At 46.4% G+C, this 8,244-nt stretch overlaps 1 long non-coding RNA gene across 1 annotated transcript in view; it reads left to right on the forward strand.

Moving 5' to 3' along the window:
• Positions 1-6,209, forward strand: part of LOC110303984 (uncharacterized) — a 46,796-nt gene extending 40,587 nt beyond the window's left edge. The window contains exon 3 of the long non-coding RNA XR_002378988.1: positions 6,153-6,209. This is a non-coding gene — a long non-coding RNA (uncharacterized LOC110303984). The remainder of the gene's footprint in view (positions 1-6,152) is intronic.
• Positions 6,210-8,244: the final 2,035 nt, after the last annotated feature.

Here is an 8,244-nt window from a genome sequence, read left to right on the forward strand (position 1 = left end):
TTCCGAGACAGGGTTCCTCTGTATAGCCCTGGCTATCCTAGAACTCACTTTACAGACCAGGCTGGCCTCGAACTTAGAAATCCGCCTGCCTCTGCCTCCCAAGTGCTGGTAAATGCTAATTTTTTAGTCTTCTTAGTCCTGTAATACCGCCAAGAGCTGCTACCTTGGTAATCAGTGTCTCTGAACTGACTTGGAATCAACAAATGCTTCATGGGGAAGCTGCACTTGCCCACCTGCCCACCTGCCCACCTGCCCCCTGTACACCTGCTGCACCTGTCCATCTGCCCACCTGCCCCCTGTACACCTGCTGCACCTGTCCATCTGCTCACTTGTTCACCTGCGCCCCCCCCTCCCCGTTCACCTGCTCACCTATCTGTAAGTCCCCCTATCCAGCTGCTGACCTCTTTGTGTTTCTTCCTTTATGTGCCTCAGACTTGTCTTATTAGTTCTCTGGGGCTTCCCAACAGATGTTCCTCACTTTTTACAATTATGTTTTCTAGCTGTTCTTGAAGGGAGATCTGATTAAAATGAGTCCATAATGACCAGACGCAGAGTTCTCCCTCTAAAAAATTAACCAGTGTGCTGCTGTTTCAGGTTTCACGTACTGCCCTTTGGTAACTTTATTTTAAACCTCAGCTCCAGTGGCTATATAATGAAAATTGTCTTTTTTTTTTTAATTGGGTATTTATTTCATTTACATTTCCAATGCTATCCCAAAAGTCCCACACACACTCCCCCACCCACTCCCCTACCCACCCACTCCCACTTCTTGGCCCTGGCATTCCCCTGTACTGAGGCATATGAAGTTTGCAAGACCAGTGGGCCTCTCTTTCCACTGATGGCTGACTAGGCCATCTTCTGATTCATATGCAGCTAGAGACACGAGCTCCGGGGGCGGGGGGGTATAGTGGTTAGTTCATATTGTTGTTCCACCTATAAGATTGCAGATCCCTTCAGCTCCTTGGGTACTTTCTCTAGCTCCTCCATTGGGGGCCCTGTGATCCATCCAATAGCTGACTGTGAGCATCCACTTCTGTGTTTGCCAGGCCCCGGCATAGTCTCATAAGAGACAGCCATATCTGGGTCCTTTCAGCAAAATCTTGCTAGTGTATGCAATGGTGTCAGCATTTGGAAGCTGATTATGGGATGGATCCCCTGATATGGCAGTCTCTAGATGGTCCATCCTTTCGTCTTAGCTCCAAACTTTGTCTCTGTAACTCCTTCCATGGTTGTTTTGTTCCCAAATCTAAGAAGGGGCAAAGTGTCCACACTTTGGTCTTCGTTCTTCTTGAGTTTCATGTGTTTAGCAAATTGTATCTTATATCTTGGGTATTCTGAATTTCTGGGCTAATATCCACTTATCAGTGAGTACATATTGTTCAAGTTCTTTTTTGATTGGGTTGCCTCACTCAGGATGATGCCCTCTGGGTTCATCCATTTTCCTAGGAATTTCATAAATTCATTCTTTTTAATAACTGAGTAGTACATTGTATAAATGTACCACATTTTCTGTATCCATTCCTCTGTTGAGGGGCATCTGGGTTCTTTTCAGCTTCTGGCTATTATAAATAAGGCTGCTATGAACTTGGTGGAGCATGTGTCCTTCTTACCAGTTGGAACATCTTCTGGATATATGCCCAGGAGAGGTATTGCAGGATCCTCCGGTAGTACTATGTCCAATTTTTTGAGGAACCGCCAGACTGATTTCCAGAGTGGTTGTACAAGCTTGCAATCCCACCAACAATGGAGGAGTGTTCCTCTTTCTCCACATCCTCGCCAGCATCTGCTGTCACCTGAATTTTTGATCTTAGCCATTCTGACTGGTGAGAGGTGGAATCTCAGGGTTATTTTGATTTGCATTTCCCTGATGATTAAGGATGTTGAACATTTTTTCAGGTGTTTCTCAGCCATTCGGTATTCCTCAGGTGAGAATTCTTTGTTTAGCTCTGAGCCCCATTTTTTAACGAGGTTATTTGATTTTCTGGAGTCCACCTTCTTGAGTTCTTTATATATATTGGATATTAGTCCCCTATCTGATTTAGGATAGGTAAAGATCCCTTCCCAATCTGTTGGTGGTCTTTTTGTCTTATTGACGGTGTCTTTTGCCTTGCAGAAGCTTTGCAACTTTATGAGGTCCCATTTGTCGATTCTTGATTGTCAAGGTAACAAAAACAACTGAAACTTATTATGGTAATATTTTTCAAGCAAAAAAAAATTGTTTTGCCTTAAAGCCTTTTGTTTGTTTTTGTTTGAGACAGGATCTCACTCTGTAGTATAGGTTGTCTTAGAACTTCCTATATAGCCCAGAATGGCCTCAGATTCACAGGAGTTCTCCTGAGTGTTTTTAGGGTTAAAGGTATGGCCACTCTGCCTAGGTCTGGAAGCTTTTTTCAATTAAAATTTAAAATTAGCATACAAAATAATGGTTTAATTAGGACACTTTTATAGATGTGCATAATTATACTTTGTTCACAATTGTTCTCCTTCCCACAGTCCCTTCCTCCTCCCGAAGTTCCACTTATATTTTCATCATTCATATATACACACACACATACATACCCATAAACACATGCATGCACATAAACACACACACACATAAACACACACATACACATGAACACACACACATACAAATGCACAAACACACACTACATGAGCATAACACATTAAAAAAAATTCTAGGCCTGAGGATATAGCTCAGTTGGTAGAGTATTTGCCTGGCATGTTCAAGGAGACCCTGGGGTCAATCCCCAGTAAACCCCATCCATATAAATAAAGATTCTGTGGATGAGGAAAAAATGTAACATTCGTCCCTACTCCTATTTCCTTCTCTTGTTCCCTTCTCCCTCCTCCCAAACAACCCCCCTTTTATTTTCATCACACGCGCACACACACACACACACACACACACACTCATCAAATCTAGATTCCACATATGAGAGAAAGCATGATAATTTTTGAAGACTTAATTATTACTAAACTGTGGTGGTCTGAGTGAGAGCGGCTTCAGAAGGCGCAGATCTGAATATTTGGTCTCCAGGGCATGGAACTCTTTGAAAGGATTAGGAAGTGTGGCCTTGTTGGAGGAAGCTAGTCACGGTCAGTAGACTTGAGGTTTCAAAAAGCCCATTCTAAGCCCAGAGTCTCTGTCTTCCTGCTGCCTGTGGATCTCCAGCACCAGGTCTGCCTGTGTGCCGCCAGGCTCCCTGCCATGATGAAAATGGACTCACCCTCTGAAACTGCAAATAAACCCCAAGTAAATGAATTCTTTTGTAAGAGTTACTAGGGTCATGGTGTCTCTTCACAGCAATAGAATACTAGTTAATGCATAACTAGCATGTCTGGCTTATTTTATTAAGCAGTATCTTACAATATCAATAAGCACTTAGGGCCAGGCATGGTAGTACACACCTTTGATCCCAGCACTCAGCAGGCAGAGGCAAGTGAATCTCTGAGAGTTTGAGGCCAGCCTGGTCTATAAAGCATGTTTCAGGACAGCTGGGGCTATTACACAGAGAAGCCCTGTCTCAAAAACCAAACCAAACCAACCAAACAAACAAACAAAGTACTTAGTGAGTGTTTAACTCTGGACCAGGTAGCATCTTCATATGCATGCATTAATTTATTTAATGGAATACAACCAGTAGACTTTGGTTTTCATATTCATCAGTTACAGAATTTGTTCAAGGATGGGTCTTAGATAAAAGATGACCTATCACTCAGCACACAAAACCAATGCTGAAGAGAACTTAGGTGACACTCTTACGTAGGTTCTCAGATTTGATGGAACACAGAGGCAAAAAATGTAATCTCCAAGCCGTAAGTACAACCCCAGCAGGGCTATAGCATAAGTTGGTTGACACAAAAGACTAACAGTGAGCATGGTTTGCCCCAGCTGTATACTTCCTGGTGGTGGTAATGAAATGTCTGAAGCAGGAAGAAGCAATAGGAAGCCGAAGAGGAGGAGGGGAACAGGGAACCCTCACGAGCTGGAATCAACTGTCTTCGTATCTCTATGCTTTATGTGGATTTAGCAGACATCACGAGACTGCAGGTCATAGAAACAAGTGAATGGCAGGAATAAAACCAAAAAGGAACAAGGCTGGCTCAGGGGTTGGGGAGACTTGCTGTTCTTCTAGAGAATCATGTACTTCAGTACTTCAGTTCCTAGCACACACGGAGGATGGCTCAGAACCACCTGTAACTCCAGTTCCAGGGTATCCAACCCTGTCTTCTTCATAACAACCTATATCCCCAGTTCCAGGATATTGGACACTATCTCTGGCCTCCACAGTCACACCCCCTACACACGCACATGACTGACACACACCCATAAATGATTTTTTTTTAATTTAAGAAGAAATGGACATGTAAACTATTGCACAGAAATGTACCAAAGCCAGCTATGGAGTCTAGGACATAGTAGTTCTACTTCAACTTCAGCTTTCAGCCAGACCCTCAGTGTGACCCGGCACTGCTCGCTCTGCACACTCCTCCAGCCCTGAAGAGTACCGACTCTACTCTAGCTACCGAATGAAATTTGATTACACTCCCTTTGTTCTCCAAAGAGTTGTGTTCCCTCCAATGGGAGCAGGATGAAGTGGGCGAGGCATAAAGACCTCGTGGATGTTGGCAGTGGTTGTTATCTAATTTAGGGGGTGGAGAGAATCTCCTGTGTACTGTATAGAAGCATTGCCTGTCAATAAAAAGCTGATTGGCCAATGAGCTGAGGCAGAAACTAGGAGGTGGGATTATCGGTAGAGGGAAAGGAATTCTGAAATAAAGTCAGGCACGGGAAGAGATTCACCCTGAACCTTGGGGAGTCAGATGCTTGAAACTGATAAGCGGTAACCAGCCATATGACACTCAAAATAGAATAAACGGGTTATTATGTTAGGACCTAGTCGGGACACAAGCCCAAATTTATGGCCTAGGCATTTATTTGTATATAATTAAGTCCCAGAGTCATTATTTTGGGAACTGGGGCACGGGTGGAAAAGCCCACGGTTACATCAGCATCCTGGGATATTTAAGTAGGTCTTACCTAGTCTCCATTGATTGGAAGTCACAAGTGGTTCCGTGGATATATGAAGGGATATAGAACAACCCAACAGAAGTGGTGTTTTATGGCTGGCATACAAGACATGAAGGAATGTTCCAGAGTACATGGATATGGAAGGTCATTAGCAGGCACGCTCTTTTCACCCCTTCTTGGGAGGAGCTGGTCCTCCCAAGGTCATTGGAGGTCAGCTAGCCAGAAACACTGGGGCTAGATGGGGCTTAGGTTGGTTATAAATGTCCACCCTTTAAGTCAAAAGTGCTCCTCCTCAGAGCACATGAGCACCATCGTCACCACCACCACCACCACCACAATCACCATCATCAAAACCTCTGCCCAGTAAAATAATAAAAACAATTATTAAGCTCAGAATGTGACGCAAACTAATGTGTTACATCACCCACGCACACTTACGCTGGGCCTCATCTTCACTCTGGAATCAAGACTTGTGCCTGCATGAAAGCCAAGCTGAGACTGGACAAGTAGCCATCTTATGTTTCAAAAGCTTTCAACCTAAATCCAGTTGTCCTATTTCTTTGCACTGTTCCTAACACTCTTGTTAAAGGTTCTTTAAAGTTCTATCCGGTCTAAAATGTATTGTGTATGGCAGGGTTTTAGTTAGAAGTCCTGAAGCAGCCGGGCGGTGGTGACACACACCTTTAATCCCAGCACTTGGCACACACCTTTAATCCCAGCATTTGGGAGGTAGGGGCAGGCGGATTTCTGAGTTTGAGGCCAGCCTGGCCTACAGAGTGAGTTCCAGGACAGCCAGGACTATACAGAAAAACCCTGTCTTGAAAACAAACAAACAAAACAAAACAAAAAAGACCTGAAGTTAGCCTAGAAATTACCACAGCCAGATAGAGTGAGCCACTCAATCCTGACTCACCCCGCTTTGAACCCACAGTATACAGCTCTCACTTGCCCTCTGAAGACAGGCTCTGGGGTGCTGGTTCCCCAGCCCCACACCAGCCCCACAATGGAGGGCTCCTGCTCAGAGCAACTGAGAGAGTCTAGAAACTCCCCTGCCCTCTTCCTCTTCCAACTGACTTATTCTACACTGGCTCTAACCCAAGCATTTTGTTTTCCACAGTATCCTATATGTAAAAATACTCCAGGCCCCACCCCTCCTGCTTGGAACACAGCATCAGCTTCCAAACCACTGGCCAGGTCTTTCCTGGTGGGCAGGAAGAAGGCTGCTCTGTGAAGACTGGAGTCTAAGTAAGTACTGAGAAAACAAACCACGGGCTTCAATTTTAAGCTCTGAAAATACCAAGGGCCCAGGATTCCTGCTGGCCTGAACTATGAGATTTGTCTCCCTTTGCCTAGGGAGGGGGTGAGGAAAAGACTTACAGGGCTTCTGCATCCCGAGGCCAAGCAGAGAAGCAAGCAAAAACCCAGGCTTCCCCAGAAAGGGGCGGGGGGAGAAAGTGGGGAGAGACACAGAGACAGAGAGACAGAGACAGAGACAGAGACAGAGACAGAGACAGAGACAGACAGACAGACACACACACACACACACACACACACACAGACTCAAGTCCTGGGCAAGGAACCTCCTAGGTCCCTGCCTGGCATCATCACCCTGATCCTGGAATGAACTGACACACAGGAGTTCTGGGCCCTGCTGAATGTCCCTCCTGAGCTCTTATAGCTGTGAATGCTAAGTCCTGGTGGAAGCTGAAGCACGTCTCTGAGAAGCTAGCAGCATATGTCACAACTCTGTACACAGCTGATCCTTCTGAACCTGAGCACAGGGACAGCCACCACCAACAAGCAGACAAAAGCTCCCGCAGGTCACTGGCCCTGGCCCACTCAGATATTAGCCTTGCTGGTGTCTTCTGGTGCCCTCTTCTCTTACATGGAGAAAAGTCAACCTGTAGGGAGATCCTGGCATGAGAACAACTCTCTGTACAAATCGAGGTGTGTTTGAAGTGGCAAGGGAATGTCCTTCACTATCGGCTACCCACCTCCTCCTAGCTCTTCCCCTGCCATTTGGCCATGACCAACCATCTTCCTCAGTGGACAATGGGGTGAAGGTCCGCAGGACAGGACTCTATAGTATGTCCCCTTGGCTGTGTGTGTTTGCACAGCTCCTAGGATTAACAGAGTCAGCGAGTAAATGCAGAAAAGACTAACATACAGACACAGGCAAGCTGGGATCCGGCAGACTGGGGTTCTCTGATGGAGAAGGTGCAGCATCCTGGACGGTCAGAGCACTTATTATATCCAGCTAAACATGGAGGTCGGCAGGAGCAACAGCAGGGGAGCAAACTCCAGGCCATAAACAGCTAAGAAGAAGAGAGCTAGGGTGGACATTTCTGCATACGCTGGCTGTTAGCGTTAGCAGTTGGACTGTGGAGGGCTTTGCTAGCTCTCTGAGCCTTGCCCTGGAAAGGTGCTCCTCCCACGGGACTGAGGTAGGTTCTTGACCTGACGATGCCACGTCAGTATATTCACCCGGGACCTCGCTAGATGCTCCACTCCTCCCCTACCCAATATGCGGTGTCTGGCTGGTGCACCTTACAGCATCTGTCATGACCTATCTGCAGCATCACTGGCAAGGTCACAAAGCTACTTGCAGTATCGTGGGGGAGGCACAAAGCTATGACGCAGGGTGAGGCCAACTGAGCTTAGTGGAGAAACTAGGCCAGGTTTCCATGTGTGTGCATGAGTCTACGTAGAGTTGGTGCTGGACCTGCAAAAAGGTCCCTCAAGTTCCTGGTGATTATGAGGACAAATGTCACCTACAACCCTGGTGTTCCACCCACTGTCCCTGGGTAGCCATTACAATGAGGAGAAAGTCAGAGGGCATGGGGGTCTGGACTATTCCAGCTGTGATGAGAATCTATCCACATTGGCCGGGTTGCCTCGTGGGCAGTTCCCTGTCCCGAAGTCTTCCTGGAGACACCTCAGGTTGAGTTTCTTTAGTTTCTCTGAGCTTGGGCTTGAGTTCCTATTGCAGCTGCCTACAGTTAAGGACAGTGAGGGCCCAGCCTGTCAAAACAGTGAATCAAGGGGCTGCTAAGGGGCCAGAGCCAGGACTGAGGACCAGAAGACCCACAGCTGTTTAGGAATGTTGTGCTTCAAAGAGAGACATTCAGCCTTGGGGATCCCCCTCTTATTTCCTCTTGCTTCTCTGGTGCTGTGGGGGATAGAGCCTTGCGGGTATTATCCACTCCCTA

The sequence above is a fragment of the Mus caroli genome, unplaced genomic scaffold (genome assembly GCF_978045245.1).
Source record: "Mus caroli unplaced genomic scaffold, Mus_caroli_1 scaffold_9, whole genome shotgun sequence".
Lineage (NCBI taxonomy): Eukaryota > Metazoa > Chordata > Mammalia > Rodentia > Muridae > Mus > Mus caroli.